Here is a 12273-nt window from a genome sequence, read left to right as displayed (position 1 = left end):
GATTTGTATATGTTGAATCATCCTTGTATCCTAAGGATAAATCCCACTGGATCACGGCAAATGATCCATTTAATGTGCTGTTGAATTCGGTTTGCTAGTATTCTGTTGAGAATTTTTGCATGTATGTTCATCAAGGATGTTGGCTGGCAGGTTTTTTTTTTTTTTTTCTCATACTGTCCTTATCTGGCTTTGGTATCAGGGAACTGCTGGTCTCCTACAATGTGTTTGAGAGTGTTACCTCCTCTTCAGTTTTTTGAAAGAGTTTGAAAATGATTGATGTCAATTCTTCCTTAGATGTTTGTTAGAATTCACCCATAAAACCATCTGGTTCTGAGCTTTTCCTTGCTGAGAGATTTTAGATTACTGTTTCAATTTTCTTAGTCATAACTGATGTGTTCAGAATTTCTGTTTCTTTATGATTAAGTCTTGTTTGGTTGCATATTTCTAAGAATTTATCTGTTTCTCTTAGGTTGTCCAATTTGTTGGTTTATAATTATTCATAGTAGTCTCTTTGTGCTTCTGTAGTATCAGTTGTAATGTGTTTCATTTCTGGTTTTATCTATTCAATTTCTCTCTCTTTTTTCTTGGTTAGTCTAGCTAAAGATTTGTTAATTTTCTTTATGTTTTCAATAAATCAACTCTTAGTTATGTTAATCTTTTCTATTGCTTTTCTATTCTCTATTTAATTTATTTCTGCTTTAATCTTTATTATTTTTTTCCTTCTGCTAATTTTGGGCTTAGTTTTTTCTTTTTCTAGTTCCTTGAAATGTAATGTTAGGCTGTTTATTTAAGATCTTTCTTTTTTTCTTAATGTAGGTATTTATAGCTATAAATTTTTGTTTTTCATTCATTGTGTAAGTTTTGGTAGGAATTTTTTAAAGGATAAGAAAAAGATTATAATTTATAATTATAATGCTACATATTTTAAGAAAGAAAACATGCCACACTGTCATTTTAAAATTCACAACCAACAGTTCTGTGTTCTGATTGTAGTGATGGTTACTCAAATCTACACATGTGATAAAATTTTATAGAACTGTATGTCAAAAGAGTGCTTATAAAAACTGGTGAACTTCAAATAAAGTTTGTACCTTAGTTAATAGTATTGTAGCAATGCTAATATCCTGGTTTTGACATTGTACTATGGTTATGTAAGATATTAACATCGGTAGAGACTGGGTGAAAGGTACACAGGAACTCTATAATAATTTTTACAATTTATTCTGAGTCTTAAACTATTTCAAAATAAGATGTTATTGTGAAAGTCCATTCAAATGAAAAGATACCCAACATCACTCATCATCAGGGAAATGCAGATCAAAACTACAATGAGGTATCACCGCACACCTGTCAGAATGGCTGAAATTAACAACACAAGAAACAACAAGTGCTGGTGGGATGTGGAAAAAAAGGAACTTTCTTGCACTGTTTGTGGGAATGCAAACTGGTGTAGCCACTGTGGAAAACGCTATGGACATTCCTCAAAGAGTTAAAAATAGAACTAGCTCCCAATCTAGCATCTACCCCAAAATACAAAAACACTAATTCAAATGGATACATGGACTCCTATATTTATAGCAGCATTATTTACAATAGCCAAATTATGGAAGGAGACAAAAATGTCCATTAATAGATGAATGGGTAAAGAATATGTGTTACATATACACAATGGAATCTTATTAGCCATAAAAAAGAATGAAATCTTGCCATTTGCTATGACATGGATGGAGTTAGTATTATGGTAAACAAAATGAGTCAGTCAGAGAAAGAAAAATACCATATGATTTCACTCATATATGGAATTTAAGAAACAAAACAAAAACAAGCAACAGGGAAAAGAGAAAGAGAGACAGAGAGAGAGAGAGAGAGAGAAACCAAGAAACAGACTCTTAGCTGTTGATAACAAACTGATGGTTACCAGAGGGAAGGTTAGGTGGGGGATGGGTAAAATAGGCAATGGGGATTAAGGAGTGCACTTGTCATGAAGCACTGGAGGATGTCTGGAATTGTTGAATCACTCTTTTGTACACCTGAAACTAATATAACACTGCATGTTAACTACTGGAATTAAAAAAAGTCCATTCAAGGGATAAAGAAGGAAGAACTCTACAAATCTTATCACCAAGAAATATTACTATTAAAATTTTGTTGAACATTTTCCCTGATATCCCTATATTTATTGAGCACTTCTTATATGCCAGGAACCCTTCTAAGAACTTTATATATATTATCTCATCAATTTCTTACAATAGCCCTCTGTGGTTGATACCATTATTATCCTCATTTTACAATGAAAAAACCAAACCTTAGAGAGATAACTTGTCTAACGCTATATAACCAGTAAATTTTAGAGCTAAGATGCAAACAGATTTGTCTGATGCCTAAATTCAAGTATTTTGTTCTGCACTGTATTAATTCTTCTAAAAAACACACTTTGATCAAGCCCACCTTGTCTTCTTCCAGGTGCTAGAAAGTGAGCTTTCTGAATGTTGGATTTATTGTCCCAGACACCTACCTCAGTGGTTCACATTAGCATGGCTTTATATCACCCAAACTGCTTGCTCAGTCTTAGCCTATATGATAATAACTTACAAATTCTCCACATTTATTTTATTTTCCTCTGATCTTTATTTTGATTTCCCAAGTTATTCCTGTGTTATTTTCCTACAAAGTGGATGCCAAGAATTTTCACCACTTACAGAATTTTGCTACTAGCATATTTGCCTTTGGCTTATATATTTATAACTTTTCACTTTGTCTGATTTTAGCTTCTCTGCCTTCTGTGTATCTTACCAGAATGTTTTCTTCTGAAAAATATTTAACTGGTTATATATAAACCATCCCCCTTTCATCTTTAGACTTTTGCTTTCTTTTTAAAAAAAATGTTTAATGTTTATTTTTGAAAGAGAGAGACAGAGTGTGAGCAGGGGAGGGTCAGAGAAAGAGGGAGACAGAATCTGAAGCAGGCTCAGGCTCTGAGCTGTCGGCACAGAGCTTGACACAGGGCTCAAACCCACGAACCATGAGATCATGACCTGAGCTGAAGTAGAATGCTTAACTGACTGAGCCACACAGGTGCCCCTAGACTTTTGCTTCTTTCAAACCTGACATAAGTTTCCATAAGAGAGGTGTGGCAGACCACTTATAAAGGTAAACTTTCCTTGCTTCACTATTATTTCAGCTTCTTCCCTTATCTACCCATTGCTATGTGTTATATTCTTCGATTTCATCAATACATCTGGCATTTCATTTCTCTGCAAGTGTTTGAGAAGAAAAACATATACCAAAGGTTTTTTTTTTGATCCAGACACATTTCACAGCCTTTGACATTTAATGAATTTCAGAGAAATTCTAATAATTGTCAGTCAAATATTGCCTATCCCTTTATTGCTGTTCCTGGGCTTTGAGAAGTATGAATTCTGCCAGTTTCAGCACCTTTTGCAGCTAGATTCCTTGTGTCACCTTGATGGCCATTTCCCCTTCCTCCTAGGTACCACCGAAAACAGTAGCTTCAAAGCTTTGCTGAAACTTCTATCCTCCAATGTTGTGTTGAACTCAGCAGTGAGGCTGTCAGGGCTGAGAGCATTACTCTTTTTCAACAACTGGATCCTGCTGCTCACTTCTGGAGCCATCATGTTGGCTCTTCTATCAGCTGTCTTTTTCTCCTCTGATTGGCACCTCAACATAAGACCATGGCCTCTCCCTTCTCTTTGCTCCTGAAATAATTCTGAAAAGAACCCCATGATACAAATTTCTCATTTTGCACTGTCAGTCTGTTCATTTTGTCCATTAAGGCCACCACCAGACAATATTCTTCTCTCTTAACTTACCAATTCTCAAATGTTCATAGGTCCTGTCTTTAGTTTGTCTTTAGCTTTATCTTCTTCACTTATCTCCTTGACTTGCTATATAAATTCTTCTTATTCTTTGATATTTGCTATTTTGATTGTTTTTTTCTCTCTACTCTGATGAAATACATCTTCATTTCTGAATTTGTGCTTAATTCTATAAAGCCATTGGCTTGGCTCTTTCCTTTGGGGCTTTCCTTGGGATAGTTTGTAGGTCATTCCTGTCACATCCTGAAAGTGGCACAAAATTTATGAGAATTAATTCTGAGGAAATAGTAATACATGTGCATGAAGATGTGTGTACATAAAAGGTTTTTAGCATAATAATATTTAAATTGTGAAAAACCAGGTACAATCAAAATCTGTATCAATAAGAGATTAAATAAATTTTGGTACAACCTTGTAATGAAATAATAAACATGCATTTGAAATGACAATGTAAAGTTATATTTACTGACACTGAAAGATTCTATAATATTTATTGAGTGAGAAGGCAGGTTACAAAGTGTAAATATACTATGATATGTATGGTATATTTGTTAAACAGTGGTGATTCATGTTAGGCACATTTGAGTGTAAATATTGGCTTCATTATTTACTAGCTGTCTGACTTTGGGCAAATTATGAACCTCCCCATGTCTTGATCTGCACATTTGTAAAATGGGGATGATAATAGCACTTACTCCATAGGGTTTTGTAAGGATTAAATGATATAATTCATGTTAAGTGCTCAGAACAGTGACTGGCCATTATTTCCAGTATTTGAAACAAATAAAAATGTATATGAAAGTGCTTCAAAGGATAGAAAGTGACTGAGAGGTGATTGATAAATATCAAAATGTATCATGGCTTTGTACGGATAATATTGAGTATGGGAGAAATGTCTCCTAAATTCTGAAATATTCCATCTCCAAGATATGCCACATAAAGTTGAGAGGACTTCCCCTCATAATAAGGGAGTGGAGCCAAGGTTATTTCTGCACACAGGAACTTACAGAAGTTTCCTCAATATTCTCAGCCCTACAATATCTCATGCCTTAGACAAAATGACTTAAGTAGTTTCTTCCATGATGTCTTTCATACTCTTCCTTTTTCCAGTTTCCAATCAGAAACCAGGGATTTCAGTATCATCATAGGGGAAAATGAGTAATGGTGAGGATTTCTGAGAGTTTGTGTCAGGTAAGTTGGCAGGTAGGATAGATCTTTATGTAAGTAAACCTTTGAGCACTAACGCTCATCACACTTCCCCTTTGTTTGAGAGAGACACAACCTCAACTATTTTGATATTTGAAGATGTTATCATAGTTGAAGAGTTTTCTTACAGGAGAACTTCTTGGAGCATTCAGCCCACCTTCTTGCGCAGGCTCCAGCACCTATTTCCCTTAGGTGAGAGGATGGGTCTTCCTTGTTTTTTTCAGCATTATTGATTTGGTCAAGTTCTCTCCTTATTCAGTTTCCTAGAATTTAACTGTTTTTAGACTTGACAGTTATGGTTCTTAGACTTTAACTTTTCTGACACATTTATTTTTAGGGAACAAATTATTTTATTAAAAAATAATGCTTTTGTCTAATCATCTGTAGTTAGAAGTTTACAAAGGAATAAGGAATGTGCAACTAGTGCTCAGAGTGGGTATGGTGGGTATTTGCTGATTTCCTGAATATTTTTTTATTGAAGGATGGTTGACACACAATGTTAGTTTCAGGTGTATGACATAGTGATTCAGCAAGTCTATATATTGTGCTATGCTCACCACAAGTATAGCTACCATTTGTCACCATATAATGCAATTACAATATCATTGACTATATTCCATATGCTGTGCCTTTCATCCCTGGGACTTCTTTATTTCCACACTGGAAGCCTATACCTTCCACTCCCCTTCACCTATTTTGCCAATCTCCCCATCCCCTCTGCTCTTTGGGAACCATTAGTTTGTTCTCTGTATTTATGAGTCTGTTTCTGCTTTTCATTTATTTCTTTGTTTTGTTTTTTTTTTTTAGATTACACATATAACTGAAATCATATGGTATTTTTCTGACTTATTTCATTTAGTTTAATACCCTAATGTCCATCCCAATGTCCACCCCAATGACAATGTCCATCCCAGTTGTCACAAATGGCAAAAATCTCATCCTTTTTTATGGCTTATATTCCATTGTATATAATACCATATTTACTTTACCCATTCATCTATTGGTAGACATTTGGGTTGCTTCCGTACCTTGGCTGCTGTAAATAATGATGCAGTAAACACAGGGATGCAAATATCTCTTTGAATTAGTGTTTTTGTTTTCCTTGAGTAAATACCCAGTACTGGAATTGTTGGATCATGTTTTTAATCTTAATTTTTTCAAGAACTTCTATACTGTTTTCTGCAGTGACCATTCCCACCAACAGGGCATGAAGGTCCCTTTTTTCTCCATATCCTCATCAATACTTGTTATTTCTTGTCTTTTTTATTTTAGCCATTCTGAAAAGTGTCAGGCAATATCTTATGTGGTTTTCCTTTGCATTTCCCTGATGATGAGTGATGTTGAGCATCTTTTCATGTGTCTTTCAGTCTGTCTTCATTGGAACAATGTCTGTTCAGGTCCTCTCTCCATTTTAAATGAGATTATTTGTTTTTTGTATGACTTCCTGAATATTCTTTAAAAATATATGTCAAGGTTCCTGGGTGGCTCACTTGGTTATGTATCCAACTCTTGATCTTGGCTCAGGTCATGATCTCATGGTTTGTGAGTTTGAGCCCCACATCAAGCTCTGTGCTGACAGCACAGAGTCTGCTTGAGAGTCTGTCTCTCCCTCTCTCTGCCCCTTCCCCACTCACTCTCTATCTGTCTCTCAAAATAAACAAACTTAAATAAATATATAAATATGTCAAAATAACATGAATTCGTTGAAGATATGTACACACATTATCACATGATAAAAATTCCGTGTCACATATAAGTAAAGCTTCATTATTCATGTATTCAATAAGCATTGTTTTATCCTACAATGTAAGAGACATAGTTCTGGACACAGTGAGCTGAATACATAGTGAAAAAGGTGTAGTATCTGTATTATAGTCTGGTGGGGGGGTATAAGACATATGTCCATAGGTAGAATGTGATCAGTATCACAGAGCCAAGGAAACTAATAGTTCTAGGAGCTTCAGAGGAGAGACTGATTTCTTCTGATTGAAAGATTCATGGAGGGGATACCATTTGAACAACATCTTAAAGGACAAGTGGAGAGTGACATTTCCAATGGAGGAAATGGCATGAGCAAAGACAGGAATGCTGAAAAGAACAAGTTGTTTTTCTTTTTAAAGAGAACTAATTAGTACAATTGGATAGGAGGGGAAAAATGACTAGAAATGTTGAATCATAGAATGTCTGCCCTTGAAGGGTCATTTGAGATAATTTAGTCTTCCCCCTTCATTTTATAGGTGGAGTCACAGGTAACTTGTTCAAAGTAATTAAGCTGGTCTGTAGTAGTTTGGCATTATAGCTTTAGATGTTCAGTTAAAGATATTTCAGTTTATTTGAAACTGGCAGCAGAAAACCCTAGCAATTTTTGATCAGCAGGGTGGTAACAGTAGATAATAATAATAGCTCATACTTACTGCACATTTACTGTGCACCAAACCTGGGTCTAACTTATATGTTGTATCTCATTTATTCCACTTTGTGAGATAGATACCATATTAGCCATATTTGAAAGATGAATGAAATAATGCTCTTTTAGTTTAGGTGAATTCTCCAAGCTCACAGAGCTCATAAACAGTAAAGCTGAGATTTGAACCCAATAGTCTAGCTCCAAAGTTTACGGCCTGAATGACTATACTAAACTGCCATCAAAATGATGCATTACAAAGTGGCAGTAGGGCAGAGGATGAGCAGGAATTTGAGAAAGAATGGAGATAGGAAGACCAGTTAGGAGACCATTGTAATAATCCAGGAAAGAGGTGGTTAGGCCCAAATAATAGGTGGGAGTTATGGGAATAGAAGAGAGGGAGATATCCAAGAAGTTTTTTAAAAGAAGACCAGATAGGGGCGCCAGGGTGGCTCAGTCGGTTAAGCGGCCGACTTCGGCTCAGGTCATGATCTCGCGGTCCGTGGGTTCGAGCCCCGCATCGGGCTCTGTGCTGACAGCTCGGAGCCTGGAGCCTGTTTCGGATTCTGTGTCTCCCTCTCTCTGACCCTCCCCTGTTCATGCTCTGTCTCTCTCTGTCTCAAAAATAAATAAACGTTAAAAAAAAAAAAGAAGACCAGATAGATTGGATGAAATGTTGGGAAGGAGGAAAAAAGTGATTAGGAAACTCTGTGAGTTAAGAGTATGAGATGATTTCCAAAGGAAAGGAGTACAAGTTTAAAAATCATCAATGGAAGTATAATAGCTAGGGAAAGAAAAATAACAGTTTTGCCTTAACAGCTATGGTTAAGCCAGACTTAAAGCATCCGGTTCTGAGATTTGAGGAGATTGATAAACTGGAGCATGTTCAAAAAGGGATGACTAGGATGGTGAAGGGACTTGATGGCTAACAGCCATAGGAATACAGCCTGCTTAGCTTGAAGAAGAGAAGGCACAGGGATGGTCATGATAACTGTCCTCAGAAATATGAAAGACTGTCATACAGAGGTAAAAACAGGTTCCTTTTTTGCAAGGTATCATGAGGCAGAACCAGGGCCAATTGGTAGAAGGAATCAGTAGAAGAGATTTTGGGCACAATATGAAGAAGAAATATATATAAATGAGAACTGTGCTGATAGGGAAAGGCACAGTGCAAGGTGTTGGTGGAATGAATACCTTGGGAAATGGTGGTTAGCCTGGCTCTGGCTCTGTAATGGTCCAAGAATCGCCTAAGGACAACTTGTTGGGAATGCTGGAAAGCATATTCAAGTAACAGGTGGCTAGACAAGGTGAATTTTAAGGATTCTTCCAACACTGAGATTCTTTGGAATTGGTGTTGGAGAAAGTTTGAGAACTTGAAACTATAGCAGGCATTTGTTCTCAAGTATGGTGAACTAAAGCTTTTGGTGGAACTGTGGACCAAGTCTCTAGAAAGACATTAAATCTATTAAGTATGTGTAGTCCTGAAACTGAAAAGAGATAACTCAGGAAGATGTTTTCCAGTGACCAAAAGGTATACTAGAAAAGAATGGTGCTACTCTAGATTAGTCTCTGAGTTGGTCAAAATCATTTCTAGGGTATGGCAAAATGAGTTGAATCTTTTGGATCTTATTTTGGGGGGTGCCTCAGTGGCTGCTCATAGAAATAAGGAGCAGAAACTATTCAATGACTCACACAGCAAAAGGTAGAAAGAGGTGCAAGTATATCCAATTGGTGCAAAACCTTGTCACTTCCAACAGTATGCAGTTAGGACTAGGCAGGTGGTCAGGAAATAACACTTTCCTGCCTTTTCCCCATCCCTTCTCAGACTGTGCCAACTCTTCACCTTTGAATCATGGGTGTGCTTGTACACATATTTTGATTTGCTTCAGGTCTTACCCATAAGTTGATTGTTCCCTACCTTTTTCTGACCCCCCAAAATGGTCTGAATCATAACAATTTTCTTTCCAGGAGTAATCTGCTGCTTGCTTCATGGGCCTCTCTGGAGCAAAGATGATAAATAGATTTTATATATGGGGCCAATTCTGATTGAATAGTAATGGCTGCATAGGACACTACAAGAAGTCATTTGAGGCCTCATCTGAACACAGCAGGAAAGAAGGCCATGACTGATCAATGATGTCTGTTCTGTAGGTATGGGATGGAAGATTGACAGCACACACTTCAAAAATGTACTATCCTTGAAGTAGAAGAGAAAGTTATAGATTTCTGCCAAAAACTATCATTATCTGCACCTTGCTAGGTCAACAGGTTAAAACACATGACTACTAAACCCTAATCTTCATGTATTTTCTGGATGTCAGCACCGGATATAAGTTGAGCCTTGATTCTGGCCACAATATCATTTCCTGACTGTAGTTAAAGCTGAGTCCTGGTCCTGGCCACAGATTGAGCCCCAATCTGGCCACAGTTGGCACCTTAACTCCAGACAGCTCTTACACTAATGATCATTGTCAGATGGGTTAAGGCAAACCAATTCTCACCACTGGACACACAGTTCAAGGCCTGTGCTTTACTAGAGGTGGGTCAGTAGCTGTGCCTTTTGTCTGTGAAGGGCAGTGCATTATTGATATAGCAATATGCTTATCAGTGTTTCTTCTCCAATTATCCAACTGCAGAGAGCACAAATATTTTATTGCCATGATAAGACAGTCTTTTATTTAAAAAAATGGAAAGAAAAAATGAAAGTCAAGTGAAAGAAGTAATTTCCTGTGACTGTGAAAACATAAGCAAATGACAGAACATGATTTTAAATGGGTCTGTGAACATGGCTGCTGGAAGGAAGCTTTCTTGGAAAGGACATATACTGTGAGTGCTGCTGGGTACAGAGCACATTAGGGGGCAAGGAAGTCAAGAACCATGTGCTGGAAGTCAGTTTCTATTAAATTAGTAGACTTCATACAACTACCAATTCTGGTCTGGATAAATGGGATTTTAGAATAATTTCTTAACAATCATGAAGTGACTTGATAAGGTAGTAATAAAACTGTCAGAGTCTCCACATTGAAGTGGAGGTATAATAGGGATTTAAAAAGATATCTAAATATTTCAGAATGTGGGCATGGGGGAAACTGAGGAATTAAAGTTCCATTTGATCCCTGTACAGGGGCAGGGAAGGTGTATAAGAATAGCTCTGTCCAATAGAATTTTCAGTAATGAAGGAAACGTTCTGTATCTGCATTGTTCAATATAGTAGCCCCTGGCAACTTATGGCTATTGAGCACTTGAAATGTGGAAAGTGTGACTGAGGAACTTGGTTTTAAATTTTATTTAATTGCAATTAATTTAAAATTAAAATTAAATAGCCATAGTGGCTACCGTATTGGACTGCATAACATAGAATTTAGGTCAGTTGCCAGATCCAAGAGCAAGAAAAGTATAAGGAAAAGAGAAAACCCAGAAAATCCATATGTCTAAACTCAGTTTATACCTCTATTGAGAAGAATAGGCTTTTGTTAGCTTTAGACAGACACTTTACCTTGATTTTAGAGGAGAGCATGCCAGTATTTGTGGAGCATGTATCTCTGTGGTCAGTCTAAGGATATGGAAAGTTCAAATTTATTTTTCTTTACTAATGGGCATTAATGACTTTAATGTAAGTAATGCATTTTGTTTGAAGCAGAGAAATTAATATTTCACAAAAGAAATGTAAATAATATTTTGATTAAAGAATTTGCTAATGTTTCTTCTGTGTTTTGGATATAATAACCAGAGTTCCATCTTTATATGGGACATTTATAATTAAGTGAAAGCCAAAAAACTTAATATCTATTTCAATATCATACTGTTGGAGACTTGGACTATAGAATTAAACAGGAAAAAAAAATGATATGCCATTAACCAAATCAATGTCTTGAGTATAGTTTGAGTTATGAAGCAGATCTGAGGCTTGATTAGCTTCCATTTATCCTACTGTTCCTTTAATTGTTATAATTTTGAGGTATAGCTCTTGAATTTGCAACTCATTTCCTATGTGCTACCCTTATGCTTTTTAATCTTCCCCCACTTTATCATAGTGCATTCACTCAAATAACTTGAAGAAGTCTACTGTGGCAGGTGCATTGATTATAATGGGGTATGGTAAAAGATTAATAGCAGGGAGAGATTATGAAGGGCTTTGAAGCCATGTTGAACTATTTAGACTTTATCCTAGGAACAGTGGGAGTGACATGAGGTTTTTAGAAAACTTAGTTACTGCAGCATGGGGAATGAACTGGAGGGCAAGAGAGGCAAAACCTTGATGAGTTAGAAGGTTAGTGCAATGGTTAAGGTGAAAAGTGATGATGATGACCTAAGGTGATAATTGCAATATAGATCAAAAGAAGTAGACAGATTAAAGAAATATTTAAGAGGTAGCATTGCTAGAACGTGGTGAGTGATTAGATGAAGAAGGATTCATTAGATGAAGAAGGACTCCCCCTGGTTAGCCTCTGCTTTTGCCCTATGCTTTTCCTGAGATAAGATTCATCACTCTGTCATTCATCCCACAAATAAATCCACTTCCATTAATGGACAATGTGCATTTTGCTGAATATTTCATGGGGAAATGGAAGACCTGGTTACACTGAACACCGTAGAGTGAAATTCAATCTGATTCCTTCATTGAACATATCTCTCCCAAAGTCTCTTTCCTATCTAACTCTCCCCAGGTCTTCCCCTCTTCCTCACTTTACTCTTCCTGTCTCAGCTCCTCTGCTGTCTTGCATCCTCCTAGATTCTACTTTACTTCTATCCTCTTTCTTATAGAGAGCAACTTAACTTTTCTCTGAGCTTCTTCAATTTATATCCTCATATGGCAACCCAGGCTTC

The 12273-nt window shown here is 36.5% G+C and overlaps 1 pseudogene; it reads right to left on the bottom strand.

Moving 5' to 3' along the window:
- LOC115506889 overlaps window positions 1–12273 on the bottom strand; it is a 53494-nt pseudogene that overhangs the window by 18808 nt on the left and 22413 nt on the right.

This window comes from Lynx canadensis, chromosome X (genome assembly GCF_007474595.2).
Source record: "Lynx canadensis isolate LIC74 chromosome X, mLynCan4.pri.v2, whole genome shotgun sequence".
In the NCBI taxonomy this organism is placed as follows: Eukaryota; Metazoa; Chordata; class Mammalia; order Carnivora; family Felidae; genus Lynx; species Lynx canadensis.
This window is presented reverse-complemented; position numbering and strand designations above follow the sequence as displayed.